The sequence below is a fragment of the Cucurbita maxima genome, unplaced genomic scaffold (assembly GCF_002738345.1).
Source record: "Cucurbita maxima cultivar Rimu unplaced genomic scaffold, Cmax_1.0 Cma_Scf00004, whole genome shotgun sequence".
In the NCBI taxonomy this organism is placed as follows: Eukaryota; Viridiplantae; Streptophyta; class Magnoliopsida; order Cucurbitales; family Cucurbitaceae; genus Cucurbita; species Cucurbita maxima.
In genome coordinates, this window is record NW_019272020.1 from 6,356,124 (window position 1) to 6,366,583 (window position 10,460).

Below are 10,460 nucleotides of genomic sequence, written 5' to 3' on the forward strand. Positions count from 1 at the left end.
GGGGGGGGGGGGGGGGGGGGGGGTGAACCAACCCATTCACGTGCAGCTAACGGGTTGTACGACATGGGGACATATTTCCTATGCGAAACAGCTAGGAGTAGTAAGAATTGGTCAGGAACCTCTGGTTCCCCCAAGCTATAGAGGCCCTTCAGACAACTAGCAGTCTAAGAATACTCAAGGTACTTCTTCACCGCGATAATCTGTTAAGTTCTTAGGGGGAAGGTTATACCTAGACTGAGTGACTTGTCGCTCCTAACTACAAATCTTTAGGCTTATCAAAGTAATGGGTCATGGAAAATACAAAGTGTGCATGTAGCCATCAACTAACATCATCATACATAACTCATTCAAACAAGACAAGCATGCGTCACAGGACGATGGCCTCCATTAAGCACCCGAAATGCAGAGTCCGCGCTCAGGGGGTGACGTCATCCCTCGGGCGTCCGAAACGCAGAGTTCAAAATAATAAGATAAAGAACCACTACAAGGGGAGTAAGATTCGGATTACCTTGTTGATTGAATATCTCAAGGCAAGAGCATTGTTTGTGAGATTCGAATCACTTCACAAGCAAGATCGATCATGTCTAACTTGAATGATTCTTGTTGATCAAATATCTCAAGTCAAGAACACTTGCTTGAGATTCGAATCACTCCACAAGCAAGATTAATCATGTCGAGCTTGAATGATTCTACATGCAACCTAAACTACATAGAATTGCAAAGAAACTTAGTCATTGGCTAAAGAAGAGCACAAATGCTTCTTTTACTATATTTTCAAGTCTCTTACAAATACAACATACATGGCTTTATATAGCCTCAAAATGAAACTACTAAAGGCATTCCAAGAGTTGTAACATTCATACTTAATGGTCATAATTAACCATTATGTAATTGTAACCTAAAGTGAATAAAAAGTCGTAAAAACTCTAAATTACTCTAAATTGTAACCCACCCAAAATTTATAACAATCAAACTTCATTCTTCTTCAATGTGGCATGAATTGAAACATCTTTTGATAATTTTGACAACCTTTTCTTCACATCTTCATTGAAGTATATTGTATGATTGATGTTTTTTGGTTCATATCACAAAATTTTGACATGAATTAAACATATGCGTACGTATAGCAGAAGCTTAAAGCATACAAGCAACACCCAAATAATTCACCCAATACGCTCATAACAATCGATCTACTTAGTCTCATTCATGAAAAGCTAATCTAAGGTAAATGTACAAGGATGCATGCAATCCAAGCATCCCTAGGCTTATCATTTGGAAAGCTAATCTAAGGTAAATGTACTAAGATGCATGCAATCCATGCATCCCTAGGCTTATCATTAATAATGGTCATGGAAAACAACAGAGTGTGCATGTAACCGCCATCTAACATCATCACACATAATTTATGCAAATTAGATATGCAAACTCAACGGGGCGATGGCCTTCATCAGGCACCCGAAAAGAGGAGTTTGCGCTCAACGGGGCGATGTCATCCCTCAAGTGCCCGAAACTCGGAGTTCACCTATTCAACATGAATTAAACATATGCATTTGTATAGCGGAAGCTTAAAGCATACAAGAAACACCTAGATAATTCACCCAATACGCTCATAACAGTCAATCTACCTAGTTTCATTTATGGAAAGCTAATCTAAGGCAGATGTACTAGCATGCATGCAATCCAAGCGAATCCTACAAGTGTTTCTTCCTAAATACCAGATGGTGACTTACCTGGTTGACGTGTGCCCCTTCGCTAGTATTTTCATGCCTGTAAGGCATCCAAAATACTTATTTTTCCCAATTAGGTTCCTATTTGAATAAAAACATCGTTAGAATTGGAATCAGGGCAGAAATTGGGCAAACAGAAGTTGGACGGACGGAAAACAGAAACTCAAGCGTCGCCCGCACCCAGACGAAGTCTAGTCGTGGGTGTCACGCGCGGGTTGGATTCTGCAGTCGCGGTTCATTGGGCCAGTTTGACACGTGACTCGCCGAAAATTTTTCTCTCTCCTCCATCCTTGGAAATCGGCTCGGATCTTCGCCTTTGGACCATAATTTCTGCTAGTTTCCTTCATGAATTTTGTGGAGAATTTTCTTTAGATGAACGTATCAAAATTTCAGACCTTGATTCACAACGGAGAGTTCTAGATCTGAGAAATACGATCAAGATCTTACCTTGCCGATTTTCTCAATCCTTTGACGAAAAACGGGACTTTGAACGCCAACATCTTCTTCCTCCTTCCAAGAAGTCCTTGTCATTAGATCGTGGCTGGCGGTGACTTCCAGCTGTGGTCCGATGAGTTTTTGGATGGTTCTTTCTTTCTTCTCTCTAGGTTTTCTCTCAAACTCTCTCTTCCTCACTTTTACTCTTTTGTCACACAATTGCTAGGTTCCATTTGGACCCCTTTAGTGGCTAGAGGGAAAAATGACTTATTTTTCCCTAGTGACTAACTTTTTTTTTCCTCGGGTGCTATAAAATGACAACCAGCGATATTTGGAACAATTTTGAGAAACAGGAAGTGAACGTACTCGAGCATAGAAAAAACGCCAACTAAGGCCAACCAAGTAAGTGGCATTACCGTCAGTTTGGTTATAATTGTATGTTGAATGATGACACGTGCGAGTGCCCGTGGCTTCGCACGTGTCATATGTGTCACGGTCATGCTCGTCCAGGGCGTGTTGCCCATGGCCGCATGCCTATGGCAAGCCAAACCCTTGTCATGTCTTTTCATTCACAAAATTAAAAACACTAGAATGAAAAGACATGACAAGGGTTTGGCTTGCCATAGGCATGCGGCCATGGGCAACACGCCCTGGACGAGCATGACCGTGACAATATGCTCATATATGCAGACTGTTATGAAATGATATGTATATGATATGATACGAGAATGTTATGTTGCATTTGATGAATTGATATGTTTATGATATGATATGTTAAGATATTATATGTTGAAGGCATGTTCGGATTATGTTATGTGACTGTTATGATATATGATATGGGCATTGTTTCGTTCGCAAGCATGAAAATGTATGATTTGTCATATGTGCCACATGAATTATGTGATATTATTGAAATGGAAGTGACAAGTTGGCATAATGCACAACCCCTATCTGATACGAAGGAAGATGCTAGCGGGGTTGTAATATATGATAATGAAAAAGGACAAATGTTGGGACCTCATGCATTATTGTGTGTTCATGCATCAGGGGATACCCCTTCTTTTACGATTGTACGGATACGTAAACTACGAGGCAAGGAAACGATCATTATGTTTACTATAATGCTGCCATGACGGTTGCTATTCCTAATGGGTGTCCGGTATCAACAGCTACCAGAGAATGCTCACCCAACTAGAAAGAGGCCTAGGAGGTGTGTGAACCGACTAGTAGATCCATACTCGCACGTGTGAACCGTGTGTAGGAAATTAAGTACACATCTAATTGCCCGTTTAGGATAGCCGCCGTAGGAAAATAAACATATATGATAGGTCTCATTCATGAGTTGTATGTGTTTGCATTTAACTCCGATAGGGGTCGCTTACTTAGTATTTCTTAAAATACTTAAGTCAATGCTTCTCTTATTTTTCAGAAAGGCTTACGGTTGACAGTGACATTGCAACCTACAAGATTATGACACATATTTAGGATGGTTTTTCAATTTAAATTAGTAAACTATAAGTATTAGGTTAGTTTGCATTTTCATTTAGTAGTATAGGTTAGTGTAAGGAATTTTTACATTTTTCATAGAAAATGTAGGATCTGTACACCATAATCTATTTTTAGATTCATATTATAATAATCTAATTTTTTATATTTTTAAATGTCTATATAAAATCTTGTAGGTTCTTCTCACTTCTTAACTTCAATTTATTTCACTTTCTATTTCTCTCGTTTCTTAAATACTTTTATTTCATTCTTAAATGCTTTTATTTTCTTAAATACTTTTATTTCATTCTTAAATACTTTTATTTCATTCTTAAATTTTTGGAGGTCTCATAGGTAAATTCACATCATTTAATATTTCAAAAATACATAAACTAAAGGAAGAAATATCTTATAATTACATCTAAACTATTAAAATATGAGACATCGTGAGATTGGGAACTTGTCTCAACTACAAGAATCCCACATTGACAGTTTTGATATTATATGTAGCTTTATAAGTTGGTTGACGACACCATTGAACATCGAGCTTAATAATGTGAGCTTGTAACCCATATGGGGTGCAATAAAGTGATTGGAGGTTGGCTTGGCCCATTAGTAAGGGTTCTTGGAGTTATACTCTGAGCCCGTCCATTTCAAGTATGGAGTTGGGTCATGGGCTTTAGGTCATGGTCCTAACTTTAGAGTTGAAGGAATTTGTGTAAGGTGGTTTGACAAAGCAACGCTATTATTCGCTCCTAACAATGGAAGGATAACAGACAACAAGATCCATAACATGTAAACATCTCATGGCCTACCATGTCCCTAGGTTAAGGTTTTTGAGTGATGTATTATGTGAAGCTAGAAATATAATGTGCATGACTAGAATAGCATGATGTATGAATTATGTTTTATATGCTTTCCGTTGTGTTAGAAAGGAAGATCGACTATGTTTTATATGCTTTCCGTTGTGTTAGAAAGGAAGATCGACTATTGTGATCTGTGCTCCACGTGATTGATGGATGTTATAGCTCGTTTATCTGCACAGAGCTAGGGCATTAAAGTTAGGTTGGCTAGAGATGACCTAGGTCGAGACAGTTCTAGTAGACTGAGCAGGATCGTGAGCGACGATTAGAGAGTTTATACCCTAGTGCTTCCCGACTAAGAAAGACTCAAGGAGTTTGAATAGAGAAATTTGGAGTATAAAGTTCGCGTTAGGCCACCTAGTCGGCCTAGGAATCCAATAGACCTCCTCGGTTCTTAGATATAACTAAGGTTAAGTTTGAATTGTGGATTACATGCTTAGGTGATGAATAAGAATATTTCTCTAGTAAATCATACATGAGAGAGCTTAGTTCAGATTATGGCGCTATAACTAGTGCACTTTACATGTTGACCCTAATAGACCTTGCACCCTAGGATCGTGAGCCATCAGAGGTTTAAACTTGTGTGCACCCAGAGATTGGTTTGGCCCGAGGATCTAACCCCGAACATTCTTAAAATGAGATACGAAACTGAAAAATTGGGTCGGGATAAACCCAAAAGTTTAGGTTAGTTTGAGTTGGGTTGTCAAATTGTTAATAAAAAATTTAAAAACTTTTCAATTGTGAAACAACTGAATAGATAGTGTAAAACAAGGAACCAAATGTATTAACATATCAAAGGGAAGTACAACACACTTATAAGCAAATTGTAACTAATAGTAATAGGCGCAACCAACATTAGTATTAGTGTTTGAAAATAAAACTTATTTGCCATCTTCAATGCACCACCTAATGTGCCCCGTCCAACATAGAGATGGCCATTTTAATTCAATGTGAATTTATGAACATGGTAATTAAATAGGCTATACAAATGTTTTAACTGTAACCGTCTAAGCCCGTAAGTAAATATTGTTATTTTTGAGTTTTTTCTTTCGAGCTTTCCCGTAAAGTTTTCAAAACGCGTCAAGAGAGGTTTCCATATCCTTATAAAAGATGTTTCTTTCTCCTTCTCAACTGATATGGGATCTTACAATCCACTCCCTTTCAGGGCCCCAGCATCCTCGGTAGCATTCGTTCCCCTCTCCAATCGATGTGGGACCCCCAATCCACCTCCCTTCGGGGTCCAGCGTCCTTGCTGGCACACCGTCTCGTGTCCACCCCGGATACCTAGCTCTTATATAATTTGTAATAGTTCAAGCCCACCCTCCGCTAGTAGATTTTGTCCTCTTCGGGGCTTTCCTTTACGAGCTTTCCCACAAAAATTTTAAAACACGTTTGCTAGGGAAATGTTTCTACACCCATATAAAGAATGTTTCGTTCTCTTTCCCCACCGACATGAGATCTCACAGATACTCAGGTGCATCCTTGGTAAGCCATTAAGAAAAGAACTTACAAACACTTTGGTTAAAAGATGATCAACAAGTCAAATTATATAGGAGAAATGGGAATACTAAAAAAGTAGAAATAACCGGCGTTTGCATGAGTGTTTGTTGCCAACAAAGTTGGCTTGCCCAACTCAGAAAATAAGGCTTCTTTGCAGCCGAGCTTATTTATAACTGACAATATAAACCAAATAAATTAATCAAAATGAGACCAAATAGAATGAAAAGGTTAAGACATGGTTTCACCCTTAATCTTTCACATAATCATAAGTCAAGAAAGAAAGGATGAGTGGTTTAAGTATGCAACCATCATAGGTCTACCTATGTTATGCTAAACTAGATAGCACTATGTAAGCCAATAGTGGAAGGGAAGAAATTTGTTGACTAAGAACGCATGACAAACAAACACCGCAAGACATCCAAGGATGTGCCTTTCTCTCAACAAACCGACTATGACAATATACGCATCTAAAAAGAACTTTCGTGCTCAAAAGTACTTAAACTTATAATAATTTGTGTCTCGTCTATCTGTGGGTTCATAATCTCTAGCATGCTCGGGTATTATGCATTGAAGAGAGGAAAAGTGATAAGGCTAATCTGTATGCCACCGGTTCAATCTCAGAATGTCGAAGAGTTTGACGACGCATGGGCTCAACTTGCCATTTTTTCTAAACGTTAGAACGTCTTTCATTGGAGCCTTCTTCCTTACTTCATGTTGGTGTAACTCTTTTGTCTACTCTAAGCTTTCTTTGATCTTTTGCACGACCTCATTGGTTACTTGGACCAACTTTAATCCCAATAATTTGTGTTCACCTACCTTATCCCAACTTTAGTCCCAATAATTTGTGTTCACCTACCTTATCCCAGCATACTAAAGCCACCGTTGTTAAATGTGATTGCAAGTGATTTTCATAAGGTGTAACCTGGAATCCAAACTATTAATGAAACTAAGGTCTTACTACTATTGATGTTGACATCACATAGTGTAATGGCCCAGATCCACCGCAAACAGATATTGTCATCTTTGAGCTTTCCCTTTCGGGCTTCCCCTCAAGGCTTTAAAATGCATCTGCTAAGGGAAGGTTTCCACACCCTTATAAATGGTGGTATGTTCTCCTCCTCAACCAATGTAGGACATCACAATACCCCCTTTAAAACTTGGCTCTGATACCAACTGTAACGATCCTAAATTTTACCTATTTAATCTAAGGTCATTACTATACCTTGAAATGCGGAATTTACATTTGGGCTCTTACCATAAATGCGCCTTACGCTGGCCTTTTATTGCCTCACGATGCAAACGGGAATTCAACCTAAACTAACTTATACTACAAAATGAAAAACAACTATCTTATGCATGTGCCACGGTCCCGGGGTGTGTGATGCCGCCGTCGATCTCACATGGGTGTCTTGCCTTTATCTGAAAAGTATAGTAGCACGAGGCTTGAGTATTTCTAGGATACTCAGTAAGTGACCCCCTATCGAGGTCATGCAACAATCACATGCAATGAGATGATGAGATCTATCTTTCAATCTTTCTTCCTACGGTGCCGTTCTAACGGGTAAATTTGGACGTGTACCATATACTTTACACACAGCCCATACGTGCGAGTATGGGCTCATCAGCTAGTTCGCACACTGCTGGGCCACTTTCCTTGTCGGGCGAGCATACTCTGGGAGCTTCTTAGGCAGGACACTTGTTAGAACTAGTAACCGTCATGGCAGCGCTATGCAAAACATAACGATTGTTGTCTTGCCATTGGATGTACGCGTCCGTACCCTCGTGATGGAATAGGGGTATCCCCCAAATGCATGAGCACACATAATGCATGAGGTCCCCAATATTTCTACTTTTATCATTAATGAATATAACCCCACTATCATCTTTCATGCTTAACATGTCATTTCTCACTTTCAGTCTACGTATCATACATATTCCTAACGGGGTTATATTTCACGCAATTTACTGTATTTCATGTCATACATTTCATGCATTCTACATTCACATATCTCATACAATCATGCATAATCATTTAAGAATCACATAAACGTCATAAGCACTACATATCACATCATTCTAAACAGCATACATTTACGTTCACAAGATTACATAAGCACAATAGTCTAGCATACAATTTAAGTACACGTGCGAATCCACGGATACATGCCAACATACATCAAACAATACGTAACCTACGACGGGTGAGCCACATACTTGGTAGGCCTTAGCCGAAGTACTCCCTAAGCTCCTAGCTCCTCGTATACGTCCTACGCTTCCGTTGGTGGTTGGTTCCTATTGGATCATTCGACACCCTCTTTAGTATTTCACAGACATAATTAATTTCCTAACTTTAATTTGTGAAATACGACCTTAAAATTATCTATTTTACCTTAAACAGGGTCGAAAGTAGGTCCGGGAGGGTCGGAATGGTGACAAACAGGTCGAAAATGTTGGGTTTTATGTCTTAAAACTCATAGTTAGTAAACAAAGACATATTCTATTTTCAATAAAGTTATTATTGACGTTTATTCCGTAAAAATTGTTATTGAATAAAGTGAACTTTAAAATCATTAATCTAAATCCAATAAACTAAGAACACTCTGGCTATAGTATGATTACTTGAACTATATGTAGAAACATAAAAGTGGATCAAGTTCAAGTATATAGTCAAAATGATCTATAGTATAAGTATAAGGCTGAGTACCTTATTCTAGGGACACTATGGATGCGGCCCACTTTTGTATATGATATAAACAATGTGATCACTAAATTGTACATGTGAAGACATGAGAGTGGGGGCGTCCTATGCAATGAGTATTGCATAAGATCGAACCATGAAGAAAATCACTCTCTCTTTATAATGTCGTTTACTGTTGAGACTGATTTTCTTTTCATTCGATGACCTAGGTAACTCGATCTTAATCCTGAGCTAACCATGAACTCCTGTTCATTCGAAATTATCCTTAGATTTGCATGGATGAGAGTGACTCGAGTTCGCCGACTCAATAGGCCTCCGATTTCAAGGGTAAGACTGGGTGAATAGCTGGGGACGTGGGGTGCAAGATAGAATTCGCTCCTACCCACTTTTAGGGATAGAAGAGAGGTAGTTCCCTTAAGTACTGACTCCAGGTCTTGAACAAAGGGCCCCACCCACTCATTGGCCTGACTGAGATTTTGTTTACTGGTTGGACCACAAACCAAATGTTCATAAGAGGATCAGTGGGACATAAGGAACAAAAAGTAACTTCAGGGGTAAAACGGCTAATTGACCCAACTCTAGTTACGAACAACCTGTGAAGGATTGACTTACTAATCATGGTTATATCAAATGGACAGAAATATATCTATAGTGAGGAGAGTGCAACTACTAGGCTATAGTGGAGTGTCCTAGTAGTTAACGAATGTTGGTTAACAAGGTTAATGAGTTTAACTAGTTAATCTTGGATCGTTGGAGCCCATGATCTATAGGTCCATTAGGTCCCTCTGCTAGCTCATATCGGACTAAACCATAGAACAGTGTGACGAGTGAGTTCGAAGTGTTCGAATTCAAATTAGGGAATATGAGCTACATATATACGATATATTTAACTGCATTTTTGTTTTATTTACGAATAAAACAAAAAGAGAGAATTTGAGATAATAAGATTTAAATATCTTAATCAATTATGTGTCGGAATTGATTGAGATTGACATTTGAATTAATATTAAATATTAATTAAATAGTTTAATGAATCATTTAATGTTACTTTAATTTGAAATTAATTATTCAAATTAATTGTTGAATTAAAATGAATAAAGTCAAAATGTTGACTTCATTTAATGGAAAAATCTATGTTAGTGGAATTTTGAGGTGTCAAAATTTTGTTTAACCAAACTTGCATGCTTGCCAAATAAACCCCACAAGTTTGAGTAGAATTTTGAGTGTCAAAATTTGGTTAACTCAAACATGCATGTTTGCCACTTAATCCCAAACATTTGAGTGAAATTTTGAGTATCAAAATTTGGTCATGTTTGCATTCTTTAAATAGAGTGATCATGGTACATGGAAGGCCTTCTTCCTTGAAAAAGACCTTGAGAAAATTCTCATAATCTCTCTCTTCATATATACTAAATCCCTCCCAAGTTTAGTCACTCACCGGATTCCACAATCCCGTTCTAAGGCCAGAGGATAGTGGAGAAGACACTAGTGGTGGTTCGAAACCGGTTCGTGAGGAAAAAGGAATTTGAACTACAAAAGGTTAGTATTCAAATTCATTAAGTTTTAATACTTATGAACATGCTAGTTATTTACTATAATTGATGTTCTAAAAGTGCCTAAGATCCAAATTGCTTCCACATGTGTTATATTAACACCATCAGAAAACAGGTTTTCCGAGCCGAGCCGAATAAGCCGTTGAAGCCGAGGGGTGTCGCGCTGTAGACGTGCCACATGGCACAACCAGAGGGCAAC

The 10,460-nt window shown here is 38.4% G+C and overlaps 1 long non-coding RNA gene across 1 annotated transcript in view; it reads right to left on the bottom strand.

Annotated features, from left to right (window-relative positions):
- The window catches only part of LOC111477983, a 15,737-nt gene extending 5,569 nt beyond the window's left edge, over positions 1 to 10,168 (bottom strand). Inside the window, exons 1-2 of the long non-coding RNA XR_002717378.1 lie at positions 10,157 to 10,168; positions 926 to 934 (exon numbers count right to left, since the gene is read on the bottom strand). This is a non-coding gene — a long non-coding RNA (uncharacterized LOC111477983). The remainder of the gene's footprint in view (positions 1 to 925; positions 935 to 10,156) is intronic.
- Between the last annotated feature and the right edge of the window lie 292 nt (positions 10,169 to 10,460).